This window comes from Protopterus annectens, chromosome 1.part1, assembly GCF_019279795.1.
Source record: "Protopterus annectens isolate FY-2018-M chromosome 1.part1, PAN1.0, whole genome shotgun sequence".
Lineage (NCBI taxonomy): Eukaryota > Metazoa > Chordata > Ceratodontiformes > Protopteridae > Protopterus > Protopterus annectens.
This window is the reverse complement of record NC_056726.1, coordinates 1,666,041,927-1,666,069,091: the sequence shown is the minus strand read 5'-3', so window position 1 is coordinate 1,666,069,091 and position 27,165 is coordinate 1,666,041,927.

Genomic DNA, 27,165 nt, shown 5'->3' with positions numbered 1-27,165 from the left:
ATAGATAGAAACACCACCTCTTTTGGTTCTCACATGTTCATTTTGTGGTCTGAAGGTGTGGATGGAATTATAGTCTTGCAAGGCTGGGGTATTATCTGAGGCAGTGAACCAGTTTTCTGTGAATGCACAAACATCTACATCCTACAGTGATAGAGGTGCTTCCAGGGTGTGTAGTTTTTGGTTTAAACTCCTAGCATTTAGCCGCATAACCCTTATTTTGTTATAGTTGGCAATTTTCACTTTGGCAATTTTGTTTTTGAAATCATTCTTAAAAAAAGGCACTATGGGGGAGGCAAGAGCCTTTACCAACAGCCAAAAGCCGAGTAGTATGAGCCACAAACCATCTCTGGCAAAACAGCGAGGTTTGCTGACCATGCCATCCCAGGCTGAGAGAAACTGGATCCCTTTTAAATGATACCAAAAACTAAGCCAGTTATTTAACTTGATAATTTTTTGTTTAAACTGTGGCATAATTCTATTTGAGGGTAATATACTGCTCAAGGCAGGGACATACCTGCCTGGGACACATACTCAGAGCGCTTAATTGTGTCTCTCTTCAAATAGTGAAGTGAGGTATGTCTTAGGTCATTCACTCCAACATGAGCTATGACAGTTATAATGGTACTTGGAGAGACCTGAGTGCATGCGTGATCTCACAAATCCTGGCACCGGACAGGCAGCTGTCTGTGACTTTCTTCTTATCTAACCTGGTGAGTGGGACATCTGAGTCTCCAATGACAAGAAAGTTTGCTTTTTGAGTGTTATGCCTTAAGGCCTGATAGTTGAGACACTGGTGTTGCTATGTGTCTTTCATGCTGTTGGAACTGTGTTAGTTGTAGCAGTCTTGTTTTGGAGGTCTCTAGGGATTCGGTAAGTTTTTTGAGAGAAAGTCCACATATGTTGATTTATGTGCTGGATACATACTATGTACATGAGTAGTAATGGGTGAGTTAACAACTTATTTAGTGTCACTGTTTTGAGTGCGAGAGAGCAGGAATTCAAGATTCTTGGTGTAGATACAGCTCTTGCACTTTGTATTAGAGTGAGTTATTAGAAGAGGATTGTCAGTGTACATGAGGTAGTTGCTAAACTGCCTCAGGAGACCCAAGTCAACAAGGCTAGCAGGAAAAACAAGGGTAGCCCAACCGTCCATAATGCTAGCTTTGAAGAAGTGTTATCACAAAAGAGGTGCTTTCAGGAATGATGTAGGAGGTGCTTTGTAGATGATATTTCTGATGAGGGTTTTCGGCTGGTGGTTTAAAAGGTCACAGCTCACTAGCAATACTTCTTAGACTGGAGATGTACTAATGTACTACAGCCATATCTAAGACAGAAATTGTCAAAATATCTGTTTGGCTGTGATGTACAGTTGTGCAGTAGTGCACAGTGCTGCACAACACAAAAACAATCATAAACCCACACAAATGTGGGGCTTAAATACCAGAAGCTAAAAGCTTAAAAAAACTTAAAAAACTCAAAAGAATCAATGAGGGTGATTACTCCAAGACCTAGACAAGTCATCCTTCACCAGACAGGTTCCAATCAACACACTTTTCTCACAAGGGTGCAGAAGGGCCCCTTCCAATCAAAGATGGCTTGGAAAATTTGCTTAGAATATGACAACCACTGCAAACAGACCCAGTTGGATTAACACTGAATCCGGACTCTGCTATAGCTGTTAGCTTCACCAATTTAGGAGGGAAACACTAAAAAATGTTTTAAACAGCAGAAAAAACAGCAAAGAGACACCAAAGAATGTTTTAAACAGCAAACAAATCAGTTATTTAAAACAGTGTTTGGTGGGAAAACAGAACAAACACAACAGATGCTTTGCAAACAATGAAAAGAAGCAACAATTACTTTACAAACAGTTAAAATAGCAAAACAGCAAGAAAATGTGATGTAATAGGCACAGTAAGGCAGACAAATGCAGTAAAACTGTGCAGTTTAGTTTACAGTATTAAAATACAGTATTAAATAAGCAGAGCACAATAAAAAGTGCAGTAAATAGTACAATCAAGCAAAAAACAAGCAACTTGTGATTTTTGGGAGCTCAAAAGCCTCTAGTCATCGTGTATCTCAGCTCAGAGTTGTAACTGGTAGTACACCTCAGTTCAGCTCAGTTTGAAACAAAAAGAAACCCCTTCAAATGCAGAGCATAAATACCAGAAGCTAAAAGCTTAAAAAAAAACTTTAAAAAACTCAAAAGAACCAATAAGGGTGCTTATTCCAAGCCCTAGACCAATCATCCTTCACCAGACAGGTTCCAGTGCAGAGGAGCCCCTTTCAATTAAAGATGGCTTAGAAAATGTGCTCAGAATGCAACAACCACTACAAACAGACCTGGATGCAGAAAACTTGTATCTGCACTATGCTGCAGCTACAAGCTACACTAATGCACCTGCCTCTGTCCTTGTGTAAACTGTCATCTAATCATATTGTGTTGTAATATGATATTCATGGGAATGTTCTGTGTGATAGATATTTGCTTTTCTTTTCTGTTGTGTATTGCAATTAATCTTTACAGAGCATGGTACCCATGGATGTTCTCTGATCTGAAGAAGATAACATGCATATGTGAGGCCACTGCCAGAGTCTTCCAACGATGATGGTCATGATGATGACGGCAACAACGACACTACCTCAACTTGCTCCTGCCAAGCCATCCTGCCTACACCCCAGAAGAGACAACTATGTGACCAGGATAGAGACAATTTTCTGGGGGAGATATGAGAGGCCATGACCAATGTGATCCAAACATAGATAAGGGACATAATTGAGACCTTCTTTTAGGATATAGCACAAGCTATGTGGGAATCATTTAGGCCGATAGCTCTTGAGATTGTTTGGGAATCTGATCTCCATCAGCCTGGTCCCTCCAGTCATTAAGTATCATCTGCGTCATCTGCTTGTGACATGCTGCCAACATTGTCATTGCCATTTCATTTTTTGGACTGTATATGCACTCTTGTAAATGCACACCATATATTTGTCATGCTTATGTCTTACTGTTGCGTGACATTTACTTTGTTTTAAATGTGTGCATGATACACGCTAACACATTATACTTTCCTCACACATTCAACTCTCCATGTATTGTGGCAATTAACCTGCAGAAAGTGCTGCAAAAGGTAGCCAGTAAACACTTTTGATATTGGGGCGACAGACAGACAACATATGTTGTCCATACTCCATCACTAACAGAGTGATATGTCTTGGATTTCTGTTTTGCCTTATGAGGTATGTACAACATACAGACCTGTAATTACAAATGTTTTTGTATGACAAGTGTCACAATGTCCCACCGTCATGCTGTAGGGTTGTGTGTCATGGTTTGGCAATACTGATGCCATGTGGGATCATAAAGGAGGATAGCCTGTCTATGTGCAGTCTTCCTTTTCTGACTGTAACAAACAACAACATAACATTAATCTGTACACAATGTTATAGAAAACACATTCTTTCACTATACATCACAGCAAGTTTTTTGCATGTAGCATTTTCACACCCATGACAAAGATGCATTAGTGTACACCTTCCATAAGTAGCTGTACATATTAAATGACTGTACATGTGTGTGCACATAGTCAGATACATACTGACTCACAAATGTACCTTTGACATGCGAGCATTCAGGGATTTACTGCTGATGTACTGTAAGGATATTCACATGAGTGTCCTCTGCTCCATAATGGCCAGGGCAGTTGACATACTCCTGTATTTCTTTAGTTGACATTTGCATAACAGTATAGGTTCATAGGTCCATAGGTGTATACTAGGCTAATGGCCCTGGAGCCTTTATAAGCCTATCCCATAGGATTACCCTGACATCGTGCCACCAAACTTTAGTTCCCAGTGCCTCTGTTGAGTATATGTGTATGTGCTTTTAATTTTTAGCTTGCTTACTTATGCATATTGATGTGACATGATTATACATTACTGTGTGTCATGTATGTTTTATACATATCCATTCATGTGGACATCAGCAATCCGTCTGGTCATTGGACATCCATTTTCCATTTTGTTAATTGTATGTCTGTATGGCTTCTACAACACCCTGTGTGCTTTACACATACATTTGTATTGTGTCAACTTAACTTGTTCTGCTTCACTCTGATGTGGACCCAGGTTGTTCACCTCTTTCCCACCTTCATATGTTATTTATTTGACATTTGTTTACTGGGAAAGTCTGACTGGGTCATAATGCATCCATTTTCAATAGGCCCGGGGAGAAAAGCTCCTGATACATGTGGGTTAAATATATATATATATATATATATATATATATATATATATATATATATATATATATATATATATTTTTTTTTTTTTTTTTTTTACAGAGTGAAAGGACTTGGACATTATTTCACTATTATTTTTGCAGGTATTGTTTGCCTTTGTTAAAACTGCTGACCATTGCGTTTATTAATTTGACACAGTAAACATGTGACACATGTATGGGCATAGTACAATGCAGGACATGTGCACACAAGTGATGGCTATTGCTTACAATGTGTCCTTGTTCTTGTTATACTTGTGTGTTACCCAGTGTAGTTTTTTTCATTTCCATGTGCACAATCTACAACATTCATTATACTGTACGGTTACATTTTTGAGCATATTATTACAATATTGATTTATCTATATGTATCAACATTGATTTCATGTATATTCCATTTATGCTCGTAACAGACATGCATACACATCTACACCTGTGTCTTGCCTTTGACATGGCATATATGTGAAACATATACACATTTCATTACACACTTGTTTTAGTTGTGTATACCTACTTGTGTACGTACAAGCATTTGTTGCTCTTCTGCACTACTTCTGGTTGGCATTGTGCTTGGTTGTTTGCCTTTCACATGCATGGTTGTAGGTTTGGTTCTGGCTTCTGGATGAGTTCTCTACCATTGTTAGACCTGCATTTGCTGATCTGTGATGTTGCTTGGCTTACATATGCACTGCAGATGGACTAATTGGATGCGTGTATATTTATCCAATGTGTGCTATGAATCTACTTTATTACCATGGAGCACACATCTACCATTGGTCATACACATCCAGGTATGATAGCCACATTGTTTATGCCATGTCATAATGTGATAAAGGTAGTAGAAAGGAAGTACAGCAGCCGTCCAAAGGTCGTTGCCCAAACGAAGGCATAAAATGAATATGAAGCAGAGTACGACCACCACAGAAGAATAAATGAAATCCAAAATTTATTAGAACAAGCGCTTTCATGTGCGACCACTGCACGCTACTTCAGGTCTCAATACATAATACTAAAACAGATCAGTTATATATCCTGTTCAGATATATCCAATTAAAAAATCAAACAATTAAATAATTAAATAATCAAGCCTCAGTTATTTAAAAAGAAACTCTACTATATTGCTTAAGACAGATTGAAATGCTTTCAAAGCACTAATTTCATAATATAGAACATTTGATTACAACAAAATGCATAGCTTCAAATATATAAAGTGCATAGAATAGTGCAGTATAAGTTGATAAACAGACAAATAGATAAAAATATATATTAAACATCTCAAATACATATGAGAATATCAATTTAAATAAATACTGTATGTAAATCAATTACGAGCTTCTAATACAGGCTTAATACTCATATATTGGTTCAAACCTGGCTCCTTGTGAGCTTTTAGCTTAAAAATCCATGAGAGTTCTGTGTTTTCAAGATAATTCATGTTATCACCTCCCCTAACGGTCTTATTCACTAATTGCAGAACCCTAAATCTAAAATTGTGACCTGCTCGATCAATGACATGTTTGGCTAGAGCGTTACGTTGGTCTAGCTTCTTCATGTCGTAAACATGATTATAAATTCTATTCTTCAGTTTCCTTGTGGTAAGTCCCACGTAAAACGCAGGACATTGTGTGCAAGTCGCTAAATAAATAAGGTTCTCTGCATTACAGTTTGCATAAAATTTCGGTCTAAAAACATATTCAAACATAGGATGTTTAAAACACTGTTCATCAACTATGTATTTACACATCTTACAATTCTTGCATCTATAAGTGCCTAATTTATTTGTCTGAATAATATCACGTTGAATCTGAGTACGTTCATTACATAAAATCCTTTTCAGATTTTTACTGTTCCTATAAATAAACCTAGGGACAGAACCTACTATATTTAATATAGAAGGGTCAATTGTTAATACATTCCAATTTTTCTTTATAATATCTACTATTTTAATATTGTCACTCGTATATCTAGTCGAGAACCTGACTTGAGCATTACATGAGTGGGTCTTCTTATTATATGAAATCATGCCCCTATTCTTGCTCCTCATACCATCCAGAGCCAAAGTCTGCATCTCATCTATCATCGTGCTATTATAGCCCCTGTCCTTAAATAACACTTTCATGACCTCAAATTCTATCTGTTTATCTACAGAATCCTTAGATATTCTATTAATTCTAATGAACTGTCCCCTTACTATATTGGGAAATACAAATCTGGGATGCATGCTAGTAAAATGTAGCAATGCATTCTTCCAGCACGGTTTTCTAAATAAACCTGTGGTGATGTCTCCATTCTCTTTCTTGACTATATTAATATCTAAGAAGTCCACATGAGTATATGAATAGTTCATTGTGAATTTTAAGAAATCCGTTGTGGTCTCTAAATAATCAATGAAAGCTAAAAGCTCCTCTACACTTCCCTGCCAAAAGAGTAGGATATCATCCACAAATCTTCTATACAGCATTACCTGACTGTAGAACACACTTCCAAACATAAACTCCCTTTCCCAATGATAAACTACCAAATTTGCATAGGAGTTCGCACATGGAGTACCCATGGCGACTCCCCATTTTTGCATAAACAGTTTATCCTTGAATACAAAGATGTTATTAGTCAACACCATCTCCAATAATGTACAATTGAGTATTTGTTTATCAACGCTAACTCCTTCCCCTAAACATAAAATCTCTCTTATCGCTTGAACCCCATAAGTTAGCAAAGCAATTAGTGCTTTGAAAGCGTTTCAATCTGTCTTAAGCAATATAGTAGAGTTTCTTTTTAAATAACTGAGGCTTGATTATTTAATTATTTAATTGTTTGATTGTTTAATTGGATATATCTGAACAGGATATATAACTGATCTGTTTTAGTATTATGTATTGAGACCTGAAGAAGCGTGCAGTGGTCGCACGTGAAAGCGCTTGTTCTAATAAATTTTGGATTTCATTTATTCTTCTGTGGTGGTCGTACTCTGCTTCATATTCAGTGTGATAAAGGTGGATATATTTCTCTGTATTTACCCACGGTTGTTATGCATCCCAACCCTGTTTATCAAATTTCCATTGCTGATGTTGTGCAGTGTGCTGTCTGGGTAACTTATGTGTCTTTACTGTTTTTTTCCAACCTTTATCTGTCTTGTGCTGTGCTTTTTATTCTATGGGTATTCCTGCTGTGATGACCTTCATTTCATCTTTTCCTGTGTTTATGTTTCCTTCAATTCTTAAAAACTGGGGCCTATTCCTACCAAAAAAAAAAAAAACATTGACCTTGCCCCCTCAGACTTTGCCTCAGATTTTCCTCTTGCCACATCCCTTTTGTTTGTCCCTCTTCTTCACCTATACCCCACATCTTCTTTTCTATCTCCCACTTTCCTTGGGTGTGTGCATTATTTGTGTCCCCCACACAAGTTCCACACCTATTATTAGCAACTGCTTGCTATGGCGATGTGGCCATGATTGCCCTTCGCCTGTTTTAATGGTACATGCATTATATAAATATCCATAGCTGTTTATGTATATATATATATATATATATATATATATATATATATATATATATATATATATATATTTATATATTTATATTACAAATAGCCTTGTTGCTTTTTAGTAGATGACATATAGAAATATCCATTGTTGTCTGAAACATTTCTGTGTCTACCCCTGCAAATTTATGTTATAAACGCTGTGGCGCTTACTTTGGGAGAATTGCCATTTTTAAAGTTTGTTTTTTTTTAACCATAGCAGAGTCAGTTACATTCTGTGGTTGTCCTTAACCTTACTGTACAATTTCTGTTATATTTCTATAAAGCTATGACAATTCTTGAACTGTGGTCATCTTTCCGTAACTTCAGTTCTGTACAACATGATTGGACAACGATTTCTTATTAATTACAGATTACTTATGCATTTCTATAGTGTACCATTGTAACTAAAATACTCCATTGTTCATAGGTTCATAGGTTCATACTAAGCTATCTGCCCTGGGGCAATTATAAGCCTAGCCCGATTCTGTATGGCTTACGCCACCCCTTGATTTGAGTATACTGTGCCCTTTTTAAGGTTTAGTTTACTGTGCCTCTGTCTAATAGTGACATGGGAGTAATCCCTGGGACAAACCTACGATCCCCCATCCACTTATCGAGATTCTTCTTGAAGAGATTCAGTGAGGTGCTCTGCCTCACATGAACTGGAATTCTATTCCAGAGCGAAGGGAGCCTCTGGGATATGAACCTGTCCCTCCAGCAAGTTCTATTTATTTCTATGCTGAGGTTCAAGTCCCTAGAGCGTGTGACTCTAAGGGATTTAGATTTACTGAGGTGGAGCATGTCCATTAATTCTGGATTTGACATAGCTTTGTATGTCAGGCATAGATCGCCTCGAAGTAGGCGGTATGCAACTGAGTAGAGCTGGAGTTTTTTTAACCGAGCAGCATATGGCATCTGTTTGAGACCCTTGATCCTCTTGGTGAGATACTTTTGGGGTCTTTCTAATGGCTGCAGGTGTCGGGTAAGGTACATTCCAAAAGGGGCATTGTATTCTATGATGGGCCTGATGAGGGATGAATAAAGGGGCACGATTACCTCTCTTGATCTAGATGTGAAACCCTTTGTGATGAGGTGGGCTATGTAGAAGGTCTTTCTAACCACTTTGGCAATGTGTTTTTCAAAGGAGAGATTGCTATCAACTTGGGTCCCCAGGTCCCTAATAACTTTCTCTGTACTTAATGGGTTTCCGCCTATGTGGTAATTTGTGGGCACATTGTTTTTGCCAAAGGGTATGACTATACATTTTTTGGCATTTAGCTTTAAACCATGGCGTTGGCACCAGTTATCTGTCTCTGTGAGACCTTTTTGAAGGATGTTTGTGTCAGCTGGAGAGTTGGTTATGGCACCCAGTTTGCAGTCGTCTGCGAACTTGGTGAGCCATAGTCCTCCCACGTTTGCCTGTACCTCGGAAAAGTATATACCGAGCAAGAGTGGTCCCAGGACAGAACCCTGTGGGATGCCACTTGTGACCGGTTTCGAGTCTGACATGGCTCCAGCAACTCTCACTCCGTGGGTTCTGTCTTTGAGCCAGTTTGCGACCCATCTTGTGACATAGGGGTTTATATTTAAGCTGGATAGCTTATCTATGATGCCCGAGTGGGGTATTGTGTCAAATGCCTTTGCAAGGTCCAGATAGGCTGTGTGGACTACCTTCCCTTCATCTATGGCTTTGGTGACTGTTTCAAAGAAGTCAACCAGGTTCAAAAGGCAGGATCTGCCCTTGACAAAGCCAAACTGGGTAGGATCTAGTGTCTGTAGGTCCCCAATGTCTTTGTTTATGAGCTCCATGATGATCCTCTCCATAGCCTTGCAGACTAAGCTAGTCAGGCTTATGGGGCAATAGTTTCCAGGGTCCGTAGAGGCTCCACCTTTGTGGAGTGGGATCACTGTTGCTGTACGCCATTCTGTGGGCACATATCCTGTAGTGAGGCTGAGATTGTATAGCTGTTTTATTTGAGGGATTAGTTCCTCTTGTAGTTCATGTAGGACACAACCTGGGATGCCATCTGGTCCCATGGAAGCAGTGTTTTTGCTTTGGAGAGGGCAGCCTTCACCTGAGCATCTGAGATGTTTGGGAGGCAGCCCTCTGCCGGGATAGATACTTGCTCTTTTGGGGGGGGTGGAGAAGTTTGCACTGAACCTGTCTGCCAGGATATTGGCGATGTCTGTGGGTTCAGTGTATTTTTTGTCGTTTAGAATCAACTCAGAACAAGTCTGGGAGTTGCATCCCAGGTTTCTAACATAACTGAAAAAAGCCTTATGATTGTCTTTGGTGTCCTGTGCAATTTTTCTCTCGAAGCTGGCCTTGGAGGATTTTATCGTAATTTTTTGCTAGTACTGATCAGAGATGTCTTCCCTATTAGGGATTTTGCTCTATCATGTAGTAGCTTCCTCCTTCTGTTGTACAGTTTATTTATGGCAGGGGTCCACCAGACTGGACGCCTGCCTTTGGATGATTGGGTCTTGGTTTTGTTTGGGATAGCATGATCCATGCATTCCTGGAGATGTCCGTAGAATGCATTTATATAGGATTCTGCAGTTTGGGCTGTAGTTTCCACTGGCCCTGGGGCCTTGAAGGATTCCACTTCGGTTTTGAGAAGTGAGAAGTTCGCTTTTGAGAAGTTTTTCACTGTGGTTTTCTGGGCTGGGGGTGAGGTCGGGATGTGGACATCCAGTGAAATAAATTTATGGTCTGATCTTACCAATGAGGGATATACTTCTGGTGTGGAGCATAGAGTCCCCATGTTGGTAATGATCAGGTCTAGTATGTTGCCCCCTCTTGTGGGAGTGGTGACTAGTTTTTCCATAGCATTTGAGTTTATAATTTCCAGGAATCTTTGGGCTAAGGTGTGTGCAGAGTTATTCTGTTTTTTCATCATACATTAACATATTACAGTGTTATCTTCAAGTTTCGCACTGATATCAGTGTAAAGTATTGAACTCCATAACCTTTAAGGAATTCGGCCCAGAATTTACAAAACACCTTCAACCAATCTATGCCATTTTGTGGGTGTTTCATTTTAAAGGGTAGCACAGTCTTCATAGTGCAACAAACCACATGTTAAAAATAGATTATTATTGAAATTGCAGCATCACATCTCAGATATAACTCTACAGTGTATGGCTGCAACATACAGCTCTCACACCATGTTTGTGTATTTTAACCATTTTGCTTTATTTCATATGTTCCATCATTTGGACTATGTTTGTTATAACTGATGCAGTAATCCTTTTTTTCATAATGTTAGCTACTACTTCTTTGCACTAACACTGTACAACCTCTTACATAGTGAAGCATTGTTCCTCGAGTTGCCCCATTTATCTTCAGCTCACTTTGATTCATTTATTTATTTGTCAAGATGAATGACTCATGATTTGATTCTTTCTGACCAAAACTCTTTATCTTTAGAGCATTAACATTACATTGTGTCTTGTCTCATCATGAATCCTATTTTTTCTCATGTATACAATTTTTAACCGACTGTAACAATAATTATGACCAAGAACCCCACATGAATTTTCTATTTCAGTTTTAATTTAATTTGCTTACCCTTGGAAACAATAGCTACAATTTCACTTTTCTTTTCATCAATCCAGTAATTAAAACAACAACCTTCTAGCATGCAATATTGAGGGAGGTTATTCAGAAAGTACAATGCGATTGTGCTGGGATAAATAGCACAGTTGAAATTACATGTCTTGACATGATGGAGATTAGATATGCATAAATGTCAACATATTGTAGACCTGGCAGGGATAGTACTGTATAATGAATACAGGAATTCACAGAAACAGTAGTCACCAAGTAATTGGGTAGCCCATACTACAACAGATCATGTAACTAGATTATTGGTATGAATGTAGTGTGCTTGCCTCAATGCACTTCATACACACATCAAAGTGCTGCAGACATGCCGCATAGATATAGCATGAAAGACCATACAAGGATTACAAAGTGACATGCTAACTTTGTTCATTTTTAAATGAGAACAATACAATTATAGGAGATTCAGAAATGGGAAGAATGAGGAAGAGGTCATACAAATGGACAGTGGGAAGCAAAGAGTGATATTAAATGGGAGAAGAATGTATTTTTCTGCTACAGGTACCATGGCCCTCTTTTATTTTCAGAAGAAGGGTAGAAAGGAAGAGAAACAGGGAGTGATGAGGGTACAAAACTGGGTATATGAATGGCAGCAGAGACAGTTTAGACACAGAATAAATGACACAGATAAAGACTGACAGAGGAGGTGTTGATAAAAAAACTGTGGACCAAAACAGAGATATATAAACAAAGAATGTGAAAATGTTGGTGAGGAAGACTTGTCTGCAAAGAGGAGAGAGTGACTCACACACACAAACACACATACTCCCAAACATAGTGAAAAGTTACATCATGATGGGAGATTGAGTGGGATGATAACCACCTGCCAGACTGTCTCAGTGGGGAACTCCCTCAAATATTCCAGTCACATGAGAAAGTTCTCTGTTGTGCCAATCCAGTTCTCAAGTCATCAATTCATTTTACTCCTACCAGCCTTTATACCATCTGCTTCATGAGCCAAAAGGACCCTTCTATGCCATTCTGTGATGAGTATCCTACCCATTCAAAGACAAGAAGTACCAGAGGTCTCTGGCACGCCTTATATATCACCTCCCTCAGGATAACCCTGCAGAAAGGCCTATATGAAACTGCTGGAGCCTCAGACATTGGTAAGAAGCTGGTGCAGGGTTCTGTGGCCTCTGCTGCACCACATCCTGGTCTATGGCTGGCATTACACAATAAGCAAATATAAATGGAGACACACAAAGACAACAAAAACAGCAAAACTAAAATAAAGAAGGGAAAGATATGACTGAAAGAGAAAGAAAACAGTACAAAAACAACGGTCAGTATGATGAGGCACATTTTCGTATGACAAGTCTTGGGTGGAGAAAAAAACAGTCAGCAGGTCAATGCTGATGTTAATCCCTTGGGAATTACTATAATGTCAAGAATAACATTGGGGAATATTACTGATTGTGAACGTGACACTGCAATGTAGGACACAAGCTCAGGTTATATTATAGATGGTAACTAATATGTATGGAATGGACAACAAAGCAAGGGAGAAATATTCAAACTGGACAAATCAAATATACAGTCTGCGGAAAACAAATACATGTGGCGTTGTCATATATAGTATGACAAACTTAGAACTGTGTGGCACAGATTGTCACAGTACCAGGCAGAACATGTAGCAGTGACAGAATGAGAAAGAAATGGATAAGTAATCAGTGGGTAAAAGACTCTTTGACAACTGTCATGTCACTACTGTGCCACAAATACATAGTTCAGTGAAGCATAGTGGCTCAGACACAACTACATTATGAAATGGCAGCCACACAATGACATTGAACATATTTAGAATGGCAACCACATACATACAATACACTGAACAATAAAATGCTGATGTATTACTGAGGAGATAAACAGTCTAATTACATTGTTACACCTAAGGTGTACAACTGTCATAAAGACTGCAATTTCATGAATGACAATCAGAGGTAGGGTCAACAGATCAGTTGCAATTACTTTTAGAACATATTAGTCATGCAAGCAATGAACAAACATGCAATGGCTAGATTTTAAAAAGGAACACAAAACTGGACAGTGCATCAAAGCTATAAGGTCTGGTAGCAATAACAGTATACTTACTGTCAAGCCTGGAGACACGCATTGCCCCATCTGGCAGGTATGTCTGTTCTCTATTATTTTCTTATGGGCTATAAAACACACATACACAAACAAACAAGTAAATAAATAAACATAAAATAAATTAAATTAATGAACAAAGTACAACCACACATATCAAAACTGGTCTATAGCTGTTCAGTTGTGGCTACTGTAACATCCCCTCATAATATCTATTGTGTTTATTAAATTTATGTCTGAATTTTCTACACAAGTTGTTGAAGAATATGTTAGTTAAGCTATACATTACTTATTAAATCAGACGGAGATATTTTTCAGACTTTTTAGTAGAAAATCTATTTCACATATATATGCATGGGAAGAAGGATTTGAGCTCTACTTCCCCTAGTAATGGAATGTAGTACATATTAACAGTCTCTGTTATCTCAAACAATAGTGCATAATTCTCAGGCAACCAATCAGATGGTGAAGAATACACCTTTTACACTCTTAAGTCTCATGTAAGTTGGCTCACCACATTTTTACTAATAGTCATTCCTTTGTAAATCTGGATTTGGGCAGTCCTGCACATAATTCTGGATCATGCTGCAACAGTCTGTTAGGTATTACTTCAATTTGCTTTGAGAGGGAAAAATATACTTTTCTGTGCCAACGTCAAAATGTATAGCATCAGTGCAGCTGTGTCAGTGGAAAAATACTAGAAAACATTTAAATGCCTATCATATTTGTCCTTGAAACCTAGTTTTCATTTACTTTTAAACAAAGTCATCTATGTAGTAATGTATTATGCAGTTTAAAGCAGCTATACAAATAAGAAAAATATGCACATTAGTTAGTTTACTACTACAAGTACAAAGATTAATGCAAGATATTAGGCTATTGTAAAACCAACCAAAAAAAAATCAAAAATGTGTGTGTTTGTTTGTTTGTGTGTGTGTGTGTGTGTGTGTGTGTGTGTGTGTGTGTGTGTGTGTGTGTGTGTGTGTGTGTGTGTGTGTGTATACACTCCACACACATATGCTGTCATGCACACACACACACACACACACACACACACACACACACACACACACACACACACACACACACCATTAATTAGATGGTATGTAAGTTTATAGGTAGTTACTAAGTTATTGGCCAGATGCCATTTTAATCCTACTAAAGCTTGTCCCAAATTTATCATAATATTGCTGACATATGTCTTGTATCTATAAACCAAGGGATTTTGCAGTTAGGATATAGGCTTGTACACATCATACGTTTGCAGGCTGCCTCTGTCTATCAAGAATGTGTGTGCCAAACTAAGGGCAAATTTGCAATTTCCCATCCATTGATCCAAGTTATGTTTGAATAGGGTTAGAGATGAGATTTGCTTCCCTTAGATGGGAAGCCTGTTCCAGAGAAGGTTAATCTTTGAGACACATACCTCTCCCTACATCATGTCCTGTTCATGTCACAGACAAGGTTTAGGTCCTTACAGTGTGCATTTCTGATGTCATTTGATTTGTGGATGTGCGCCAATTCTATCAGTGTTGGATCAGAGGATGCCTGATAAGCTGGGCATGGATAGCAGTGCTGGAGTCTGTAGTGGACTGATTTCAGGAATAGGGCTTTCAGACTTTCAGCATAAGACTTATTGTTCATAAAATACTAGGATAACTGCCCTTATATACCACTTTGAGCCTAGCCAATTTTCCTGGCAAAAATCAAATCCAGTATGTCATGACTTTGAGTTAAACACCTTAACCATTAGGCTAACCCCCAGCCCTGTTTACCATCTGTATTTTTTGTGAAGAACCTCTGTAGTCTATAAAGCTGTTTCAAGTGGCTGGTTGAGTGCATGCTGAAGGATGTGTTACATGCAATGATTGGACTAAAGAGAGATGAGTACAGTGGAACAATGACCTCCAGGGTTAACATTCCTTATAAATTGTGCAATGTAGAATGATTTTTCTCACTACAGTAAACAAATAGTGTTCAAAGGTCAAGTTACTGTCAACATGCATTTCCAGATTGTTTTTCATCAATGTAGTAATTTCCAGGGATGGGCATCTTTCCAAATAGGTGATACATGAGCTCATGGCTGATTTTTTAATAGCATATAGATGCTAGTTCTTTATAGAATATTCTCTGTAAACTGAACTTCCTAAGTTTGCCACAGGATTGAATTCATCAGCATCTTATATAAGGCAGACTCTCCATATTCTGTAGTTACACAGATATAAAGACTGGGCATTAATTAGAACTTAGTTTTTAAAATCCCGCCTCGACCCATAACTCCTTTCTTTTCCACTGCTACTGTCCTGAAGATGTGCAATGTATACTTAAATGTAAATGTCAGGTTGATATACAGGATTTCTCTATGTGTCTGTATTTGGTGGGAGGTCTGGCAATGTATGCCTAAAAAGCCAGTGTATGAATATCACTGATATCACTGATATCAGAATGCCAGAAGAAAATGCAGCCAATTGGAATCTCGTATTAACTGCCACTTGTGTAAACAGCATACACCACAGCTGCCTTGTGTCCCACCTTAAGACCATCCCCGGGAGGTATGTGTGCAACAGATGAAGACAAAAGTATTTCCCCTGTTTCAACAGATCAGAGCCCTGACACATTTTGATCTTACAGAAGTCATGGTCACATGCCAGGTCAAGTCCAGTAGTGAAAATGAGAGCTGAGCCATGACTCCGCAAGTTGCAGAAACCATGCAACAAGCATCAACAAACAGCAAGGTAGCTGGTTGTCCAACTATGGCAGCACAATGAATATAGTCAGTAACATGCCCCAGTTTGGCATTGCATGGTCATATTCCACTGATGTGCACATTTTACATGACCTACAAGCCTAAGCATGCCCTGGATGTACATCTGGGTAACAAGATGTCCATGGACATTACTACATAGTAAAGCTATAGCAGCATGGCCAGGTTACAAAGCCATGCACATTGTAGTATCATGGCTGGGTTACAAAGCCGTGCACATTATAGCTGATCACACTGCATGTGTGCAAGACAGGATGGACCTTATATCCTGAAAGAGAGTCCATAGCCTATTGTGTTATAGGTATGATTCAGAGTCACATACTTACCATCATATGAGCCCTTTTATAGTGAACTGAGCAGCACAGTCTCCATAGTGCTACAAACCACACTTTATAAATGGATTTATTATTGAAATCACAGCATCACAACTCAGAGTTAACTCAACAGTATATGACTGCAGCATGTAGCTGTTACACCATGCCAGCATTAGCAGGGATATGGCACACTATGTCGGGGTAGGGATGGCACACACAAAGCAGACAGGAAGTAATGTAATGCTTGGGTAATAGGGAGCATATCTTAACAGAAAGGAGACTGGATCAGGATGAATGGCTATTGTTCCCCCACTCAAAAAGTAATATGTTATCAGTATGGTAAATGGCAGCGTTTGTGTACTACATGGCCACATGAAATACAGTCATAGTGCTGCAGCAGTTATGTCATTGCATTACACAAGGCAGAACCTACCACAAGGATGTTAGTTGCTGACCAGCATGGACAGAGCTGTATACATACACATTGATCCACATGTGCACTGGTCAGTTAAGTCCTATATGATATTTCTGATTGTTCAGTAATGGCCAACTATGTCCCATTTGAGGAGATGATGAAACATCAACTACTGATGTATCCTACGAGGATGCTGTGAGTGAAGGTGTGCAACACTGCAGTCACTGGTGTCTAAACCAACTACTAAAAATGCCTTGATTGGCTAAAGTAAGATTCTACTCCAACATAATTCTGTACATGCTAACCATATTCACAAAAAACTCACAGTGTATAGAAATCTGACCCTATGGCTCATTGTGGTACCCTGCACACTTTAACATAGTAAGCTATTTCTGATAATGCTATATGCTGGTTGTTTCTGAATGCCACAATCCTTTAATAACTTTTATAAACAGATAAGCAAAAGTTCAGTAAAATAAAGAAGAATGAACATTTGGTCAAAACTACAATTCTGCCAATTAATGAATGTTGAGATGCAGCTTTCTTGAGCAATACAAAAACAAAACATAACTGAATGCAAACCATGTTGCATGTGGCTTGAGTATCATAATGTTTAAATAGTTCATTAACACAATTAGTAAATTGCATATGGTGTTCCTGCATACAAAACAATACCAAGTAAATGGTTTAAGTCAGACAGGAATTTTTTAATATATATAAGAAGACATTTCAAACAAATCTTTTGTGAGCAGATTATGTTAATTATCACCATTAACAGGCCCAGTCCATCTATATTTTGTGTTCCTTCAGTTGATAATATGTTTTGCTTATGCTTGATGTGAAAGTAATTTCAAAACAGAAACACAGAATTTACATGATGATTTGCAAAAAGAATTGAAAACCAAACAGAAATATGCCCTTTTTGTACATGAATATATCCACATTGTGAACAAAACAACACATCATCATCATGAAACAGACAGTAAATTTTGACAATGTAGCTTGATATATGCAAAGATTATTGGTACTAAATAAAATACAGCTGCAAGTTATTTGGGTTCTTGCAAAGCAATGGTTGTGATCTTTTATGTCAAAACATGCCATATAGCTGCATGTCAGACGAAAAATATAGTATCGTTTATATTTTGATGGCTAAAAGGACTTGTTTAATTAATGAGTGCCATCATTAAATAACTAGAAAAGGTTCCTATAATCAGTTAATAAGCTTATTAAATATGGCATTCATTCATGCTTTATACACATTTCCAAAGCAAATTATGTCTGGTTGAGCAGTGTTGTTTTCACCTAATTTATGTCAGAACCTATACTAAAATGTCATTGTTTGTAAAGATATAGCAGCAGGAATAGTAATTCACATGGTCTTCTGATTTTAAAACAAAGAAAATATCTATCTATACAGATACATGTATGTATACCATATAGCTGTACATGTATGTGTGAAAGTGCACACACACACACACACACACAGATACACAAAAATACATACATATATATATATATATTCCATTTATACCAAGCAGGAATCCATCATAATGGTGGACACTTACTTTCTTTTCCGAAGGTGAAAATCATAACAGAAATTAAAAAAAAAGTGTTATAGTTTACTAATGGATACAGCTGATTGGTGAAGTGCATATATACTACAGTAACCCTGTGATTTCTGAATTTAGACTGCTAGCCTATCATTCTAAAATTGAAAGTCTTTATGTGTAGTAGACAGTGACAGTACCCAGTGGCTGGAAAAAAAAAATTTACAAATGTATTTTGCTGCAAATATAACATTGATTGGCTTCCTGTCTAAACACTTCTGGTGCCAGGATCCTGAATCCTATTTTAGAACTGTGTTGTAGTTTTCTGATTAGAGCAATTCAAGTTGCACTTAAGCAGTAAATTAAGCTATTAAAATTCATAGCACACCGGGGTAACTTTTTAAAATAAACTATTTTACTGCACATGTATTAAAACTTTGTGTTTTTTTATTTTTGTACTACATTTAAGGGGATATTTTCTGGCACTCACTATTTCATGTAATTATACTTTTAAACAGGTGACACTGTTTTCACTAATGGAACATATGTTTATTTATTTTTTTTATAATTATTGCACTCATATCCTTTCTGAATACTTTAACATTTGTCTGCATGAGAATCAGAGCTTCTTAACTTTACCTTTTTTTCACAGATACAGAAATTAGTAGCTTTGTTTCAACCTAGACCATTGTATACAGGACACATTTAGGTCCTTTGGTGCTGACATATTTTAACATATTTACTTCCATATATTGTCCTTTCTAGTAAAAGTATATGAAGTGCATGCCCTACCAGACACAAAATGCAACCCTTTGTTCAAGCCACTGAGAATTAATAAGCTAAACATTAATTTATATTCCTATGAAAGATATGGGTTTACCTTACGATACAATTAATGAATAGAGCAAGCTATGCTGCTGAAGTTGCAGATGTCTGAGAGCCTTGCAAATTCTAAAAGACTAGACTCCAGTTATGTATGCAAGTGAAAAATATGCAGATGTTCAGCTCCCTCCCTACCAGAACTCCTACAAACAAACCACCAATCTTTCCAAGATATTAAAAAATACCTCTCAGACTCTCAACTCATACTCAGTCCAAATTAGCTGTAGAAGGCCTCATGCTTATCTTTGGTTGGACTTGCTAAGTTTCTCTCAAAGGAGCCTTTGGAGGATTTGACAAGTTGTCTAACTTGCCTGTTGAGGCTGAGGAGGATGCTTTGCATTGTTGGGGCGTTGACTTTGTTTTCTTGGACAGCAACTTTTTGCATTTATGATGCTGGGTATCCACCATGGTAGCTTGTTTTTACTTGGGTCTCTGGCTTTCATTCTTTCTGGTATGACCGAGTTTATACACATATGCAAGTGATTGTATAGGGCTTTAGTGTAAGTTTCAGCACAGTTACCACCTCCAGCTTGGGGTGGGGCTTGGAATGCATTTATAACTTCACCTAAAAGGGTATAGGTGGCATTGGTGAAGTGTTTTAGTCTGGTTTCACCCTTTGTGAGTTCTGGTGTTAGTGCCAACTCGAAGGTGACTGATTTGTGGTCAGTTTTAATTAATAAGGGTCTGACAGTTGCAGCAGTGCATCTGTTTGGCATGTTAGTGAAGACCAGATCCAGAATGTTTGTTTCCCCCTGTTGGAGTATGGACAATTTGTAGTAGGTTTCCCAGTTATGGTGGGATAGTTGAAATCCTCCATAAACAGTGTGTTCCTTAAATTTGGATTGTCTCCAGTTTGGTCAAGTAGTAGTTCATGGGTGTCATGACCCATGGAGGGGGATGTATAACTGGCTATGACATGAATGGGGGTCTTCCCCATTGTAACCTGGACCTGGAGTAACTTCATGGAGTTATCAGGTCTAACTAAAGTGGAGGTGAATTTATCTCTAATATAGATTGCAACACTGCCTGCTTTGGTTTTCACACATTCATTTTGCAGTCAACTCCAAATGGTGGTCATGAAAGAGGTATGAGTGACTAGAAACAGCAGACAAGCCAGTTACTTAACTGCTTAACTCATGGGCTCATGTTAGCATTGTCTTCAAAGCTGGCATATACTCTTTGAGTGTAATATTTCTCTCAATATTTCTTCATGTTCTGTGATAGCACATGCTAGTGAGCCAATTCCTCCTTCAAGCAACCATCCACACCTACAACACAGATATGTCTTTGAGCAGCTCCATGTCATTTTACTCCACCTACTTCTGCTGGCAAAATGTAGTCCCATTGTACTCCTTCAAAAAGTCACACCCTAAATGGTCATGTTTTTCATCTGTCTTTAAACCTCATCTCTATGGTGATCCTGTTGTATTTTAGTCAACTGTCCAGTTAACTCATTAAAGGCTGTTCCAGAGCTACTGTTCTATGAGTAAATTAGAAAAGGCCCATTGTGACATCACTTCTCGCACTATAGACTTCTTCTTTCCCATTGCCTCAGCCTTCTTCCCCACCAAAGTTTATATATTTCCTTAAGGTAGCTTGAAAATTGAGGATGGACTTTTGGACATTGAATAAAAATGCAGGAATGTTATTATCTCTGCTGGATCTTCCAGAGGTACTTTCAACTCTTGGCAAAGGTGTTGAAAGTATGCCACCCTTTTGTAAGGCCTTGACTACATTCACAATTAGGAAATCATTTACGTAGCGCAGACCTTCTTTGATGAGTCCACTGATTCCTATATGTAGTGCGTGGCATTGTTATACTTTCCAAACTTTATACACATCTCTGCACAATCCATGAGAATAATTTAACCATAAAAATACATTTTATTTAACTACAAGCCCAGCAAATGGTAAACTTAGTGATGTATGGGCAACATGAGAAATTATTATCTTCCTTCGTAAGGTACAGGGTGAGGTACGCAAAGGTTTAGACTAAGGCAGGCCAACAAAACAGTCAATAGCAGTGAGTGTCATCAAGAGCTCAATAGGGTTCATAGTAAGTGTTAAGCAATAAGTGTGTGGACCATTAGATGCCTAGCCAAAACTGTCTATTCAAAAGTTTCATAATGCCTCAAGAAGAGCTAGATAACACAGACGTGAAGAGAATCTGAGGCTACTCATCTTAATTATGTAGGTTTAACTTGAGAGTAGCAAGTATGCTTGGTATGCAATGCAAATTTGCTACAGTGTTGAGATATACATTAGAATGTTACAATATCCCTATGTGTCTTATTTATCTGTTGATGAAGGTTAATTCCTTTAATTGGGCATTTCAGATATAATTTGCTCAGTGAAGGAATAAATGGTGAAAGAGGGTTAGATCTTTCATGGACTGAATGGCTAGACACGCCTCTTTTCTAGTTATGAATTGTTGATACTTTCATATCTAATGGATTTATTTTAATCAGTACTAAAGAACAAACACTGTAGCACATTTGCATTGCATATTAAGCATACGTGCCACTCTCAAGTTAAACCTAGATAATTAGATGAGGACCTCAGATTCTCCCTGTGCCTATGTTATCTAGTTCTTCTTGAGGCATGAGAACTTAATAATAATAATAATAATAATAATTTATAAAAAATAAGTGGTTCGGGCACACTAAAACTGGCTCCACAAAACAATAATTTTATTAGCTTGAACACAAGCTAATAACTTGATAAAGTCCTGCATTGTGGCATGGCAAAAACACTTGTGTTCAAGCTAATAAAATTATTGTTTTGGGGAGCCAGCTTTAGTGTGCCCGAACCGCTTATTTTTATTAGTTGTTTTTGTTTTTGTGGTTATTTTCCATTATTCTGAATTAATAATAATAATTTGATATTTAGTCTCTTCAAATATTAACTTGATTAAATTTATGATTTGTGCATGCATATAGGGGGAGGGGTTGCAATTCTAAGAATGCAAAAAGATATTCTGTTTATTTTTCAAATTCATTATAACTGCTGACCTCACAAAAAGCTGTATTTGATATTTGTGGTATTTATCCTTTGAATTTGATTTAATTTAATTGCTTGTAAATATTTGATTTGCCATATTAATTGGTTTTCCAAGGAAGCCGAATTTTAGTGGCTAAATTACTGAGTGGAGATATTTAGGTTCATAGGTTCATAGGTTCATAGGTTCATACTAGGCTATCTGCCTGAGGGCATTTACAAGCCTAGCCCATAGTTTTGTGGCTTACGCCACCCCTTTAGTATGGGGAACTATACCCATTATTTTGCTGTGCCTCTGTCGAGCAGTGACACTGAGGTAATCCCTGGGGTATATATAACTAATAATTGTTCTGGTTAATATCTTGCAGTCAGTGTTAAGCAAGGCTATAAGCTTATAATTCTCAGTTCTGGATATTTATCAGAGTTACATGGGCTTTCATAATGAAAAAAAGATCGGTAGAAAGTTTGTTCTTTAGTACTGATTAAAATAAATCCATTAAATATAGAAGTAGAACCTCCTGAAATTCTTTATAAAACTCAAGGGGTAATCCACCAAGGCCATCAGGTTTCTTAAGAGGGGTTGAAGTAATTTCTTCCAAAATATGAGATTCAGTTATTGTAAAATGGAAGAAATCAATTTCTATAGAGATAACATGGTTTAAAAATATATATCTAAATTTAGATTTGTATGGTAAGAAAAATGGAATTCCTCAAATATTGATAAAAAAGCTGCAATACTTGTGTTACTTATACTTCATCTAGTTGACCCTTTCTGGGCTTTAATAGACTAGATATGCAAAGAGTCTGATAAGAATGTATTCTCATATTTTGTCTGTAAATATCTGACCTTAATAATCCATGTATATGAAGTCCTTAATTCAAGTTATATAGTTTTAATTGTATTTTTTATTTCAAACCAATGTTGGACGCATTTATCATAATTCACATTCATCAATATCTCTACCACTTAAAACTGTGGGGTGTAAAGCTTGTATTGGGCTTTTTTTTTGTTTTAGTTTTTTAAACAAATGCAGCAAAATACCAAAAATAAAAGCCTTGAAGGTTGCCCATTCTTTCTCAACAGATATCTGACTTGTTTTATTAAATTCCCAGTATTCTTGAATATTTTATTTTATAATTTCATTTCAATATACTACACATGCATTGGAATTATGGAAGGCTGTTTCGTGTGAGCAATGGTTAAAGAAGTCAGATTTTAAAACAAAATTATACGTGCATGATCTGAGAGAAGTCATGGTTGAACAACCATGTTGTCTGTTAAGTGAAGGAGAGAACTTGTAACAAAAAATAATCAAGTCTAACAAGCTTCTTTTTTTTTTAATCTAAATGCATATAACCAGAATGTGATTGATTTTGACAGTCTGGTATTCACTTCAATCAAAAAGTGATAAAAAAATATCAGCCAACCTGTCCATAATCCCTTTATATTTAAACGTATCTTCCTTCAGAAGTAGCATAGTAGTGCTTCATGATTATTATACTCTATCACTTATGGGTATATATCATATCATCAAATACTTACTTAATCTAATCGTTATTTTGTCGAACCCACATTGTCGAAACCTCTCTTCATCAAATGGCCATTTTATCAAATTTTTTTCACAGGGAAAAACAATGGCTGCCAACCTACTGCCCAATATTAAATTCTAAAAATGTAAAACCTACTCAAGTGGGGGGCTTGGCCCCCTGACTTGTTTATTCGATAAACACAGTATTGAATATATGGAATGTCTGATTATTTACTATAATGAACAAATAGAACTTTTGAAAAAAGAACTTGCAGAAACTGATAACCTTATAAGGAATGATCCCAATTTTCCCAGGTACAGATTTGATTTTTTAAGAATATTTTCCAGTATGGAAAATGTGTTGGGGAAAATACAAGAAAATAAAAGAAAGAAACTTAAAAGGGACCATGAAGTTGATGAGAAGGGCTCACCTTACCCACCACCTCTACCAGTGGGGAATAATAGGTTAAAAACCAATATTAATGTGAACAATGTTTCATTTTGTAACAAGGTAAATGAGGGTATTGGTAATAATCCAAATCAGAATGCTAACCCTACCCCAGCTATTAGGAGAAGCGAACGTATTGCTAGCAAATCTAGAAAACCATCTTTTAATAATCAAAACGATGATGCTGACCTTTTTGAGGGGGAGGGGGATTTTCAAATACCCTCGGGGAGTATTCAGAAACAACAGCCATATCAGAACAGGAATCAGGGACAGTGGAAGAAGAGGAAGAACAACAGGAGGAAACGTTAGGTCCTGAATTGTGTTTAGGAACCAACAATGTCCCTTCTGTTTTATTTAATTCTACAGGGGATTTTAAAATCTTTAACTACTCTTCCTTTTTACCTGAATTAAGTTTAATTGATACTTTGGCCAAAGGTTTGACATTTGTCCCTTCTACCCATTTTAAGGTAGAAAAAGCACTGGTGGATTTAAAAATCTTTACAAGGAAGTTAAATTTAAATTCATTATTCAATAATCAGCATTCTGTAAATCTCAGTACAGAACTGAGGATACCAAGTGTGTTTAACCCCATTTTACATCCTACCTTAGCTTTGTTTGAAAAAGTTTGTGAGAATGACATCAGGAATTTGGCTGAAGCCCCTTTGAAGTCCAAGGATATTAATTTAACTAGAGAAGAAAAGGATGCTCTTGAAAGTCTGAAATATACTGATGTCAGAATCATGAAACCGGATAAGGGAGGGGGTTTGGTATTCATGAATAAAGATGACTATATCAGCAGTATGAATGAATTGTTGGAAACTGATTCCTACCTAGAAGTATCTCTGAATGAGATGAATGGGGCAATTCGTAAAGTTTCTGGTTTCATCAGAGACTTATTCATAGATGGCCGTATTGATATGGATACATTTAGATACTTGGATATATCCTTTCCTCTAACCCCATGTTTGTTTGGATTACCCAAAATCCACAAAAATATTCAAAAACCACCCTTTCGGCCTATTATTGATGGCCGTCAGTCAATTACTTTTGGTTGTGCCAAATTTATTGACAACAAGTTACAAAAGATTTTGAAAAGTGAACATCAAGTTTGTAAGGATTCATGGGCTTTCTTGAAAGCCATTAATGGGATATCTTTTGACATTCAAAATAATGTCCTTACTATTGATGTCTGTGATTTGTACACATCCATACCTCATGATATTGGGTGTGACTGGGTTAGGGATTTTCTAATATATAAACAAGTTGATTAGGAAGAAATTGACGACATTATTTATCTGTTGGATGTAGTACTGAAAAATAATTACTTCCTTTTTAACAAAAAGATTTATTTACAGAAGTCAGGGGTAGCGATGGGTTCACCGTGTGGGGCCACTTTTGCCAACATGATAATGGCCTTCTGGGAGAACAAATTTCTATTCACCGATCCTGTTTACATCCAAAATGCTATCTGGTACACCAGATATTTGGATGATATTTTTATCCTATGGAGAGGTGATAGGGCTTCGGTGGAATCTCTGATTGAATCTGTAGTGAGTAAGACCGAATTTTTTAAATTTACCTGGGAGTTTAGTCGTGATAACATTTCATTCCTGGATGTTTATTTAAAGAAGGATGTGACTTCTAAATATATGAGATTCAGTTATTGTAAAAGGGAAGAAATCAATTTCTATAGAGATAACATGGTTTAAAAATATATATCTAAATTTAGATTTGTATGGTGAGAAAAATGGAATTCCTCAAATATTGATAAAAAAGCTGCAATATTTGTGTTACTTATACTTCATCTAGTTGACCCTTTCTGGGCTTTAACAGACTAGATATGCAAAGAGTCTGATAAAAATGTATTTTCATATTTTGTCTGTAAATATCTGACCTTAATAATCCATGTATATGAAGTCCTTAATTCAAGTTATAAAGTTTTAATTGTATTTTTTATTTCAAACCAATGTTGGACGCATTTGTCATAATTCACATTCATCAATATCTCTACCACTTAAAACTGTGAGGTGTAAAGCTTGTATTGGGCTTTTTTTTTTGTTTTAGTTTTTTAAACAAATGCAGCAAAATACCAAAAATAAAAGCCTTGAAGTTTGCCCATTCTTCCTCAACAGCTATCTGACTTGTTTTATTAAATTCCCAGTATTCTTGAATATTTTATTTTATAATTTCATTTCAATATACTACACATGCATTGGAATTATGGAAGGCTGTTTCGTGTGAGCAATGGTTAAAGAAGTCAGATTTTAAAACAAAATTATATGTGCATGATCTGAGAGAAGTCATGGTTGAACAACCATGTTGTCTGTTAAGTGAAGGAGAGAACTTGTAACAAAAAATAATCAAGTCTAACAAGCTTCTTTTTTTTTTTTAATCTAAATGCATATAACCAGAACGTGATTGATTTTGACAGTCTGGTATTCACTTCAATCAATAAGTGATAAAAAAAATATCAGCCAACCTGTCCATAATCCCTTTATATTTAAACGTATCTTCCTTCAGAAGTAACATAGTAGTGCTTCATGATTATTATACTCTATCACTTATGGGTATATATCATATCATTAAATACTTACTTAATCTAATCGCTATTTTGTCGAACCCACATTGTCGAAACCTCTCTTCATCAAATGGCCATTTTATCAAATTTTTTTCACAGGGAAAAACAATGGCTGCCAACCTAGTGCCCAACATTAAATTCTAAAAATGTAAAACCTACTCAAGTGGGGT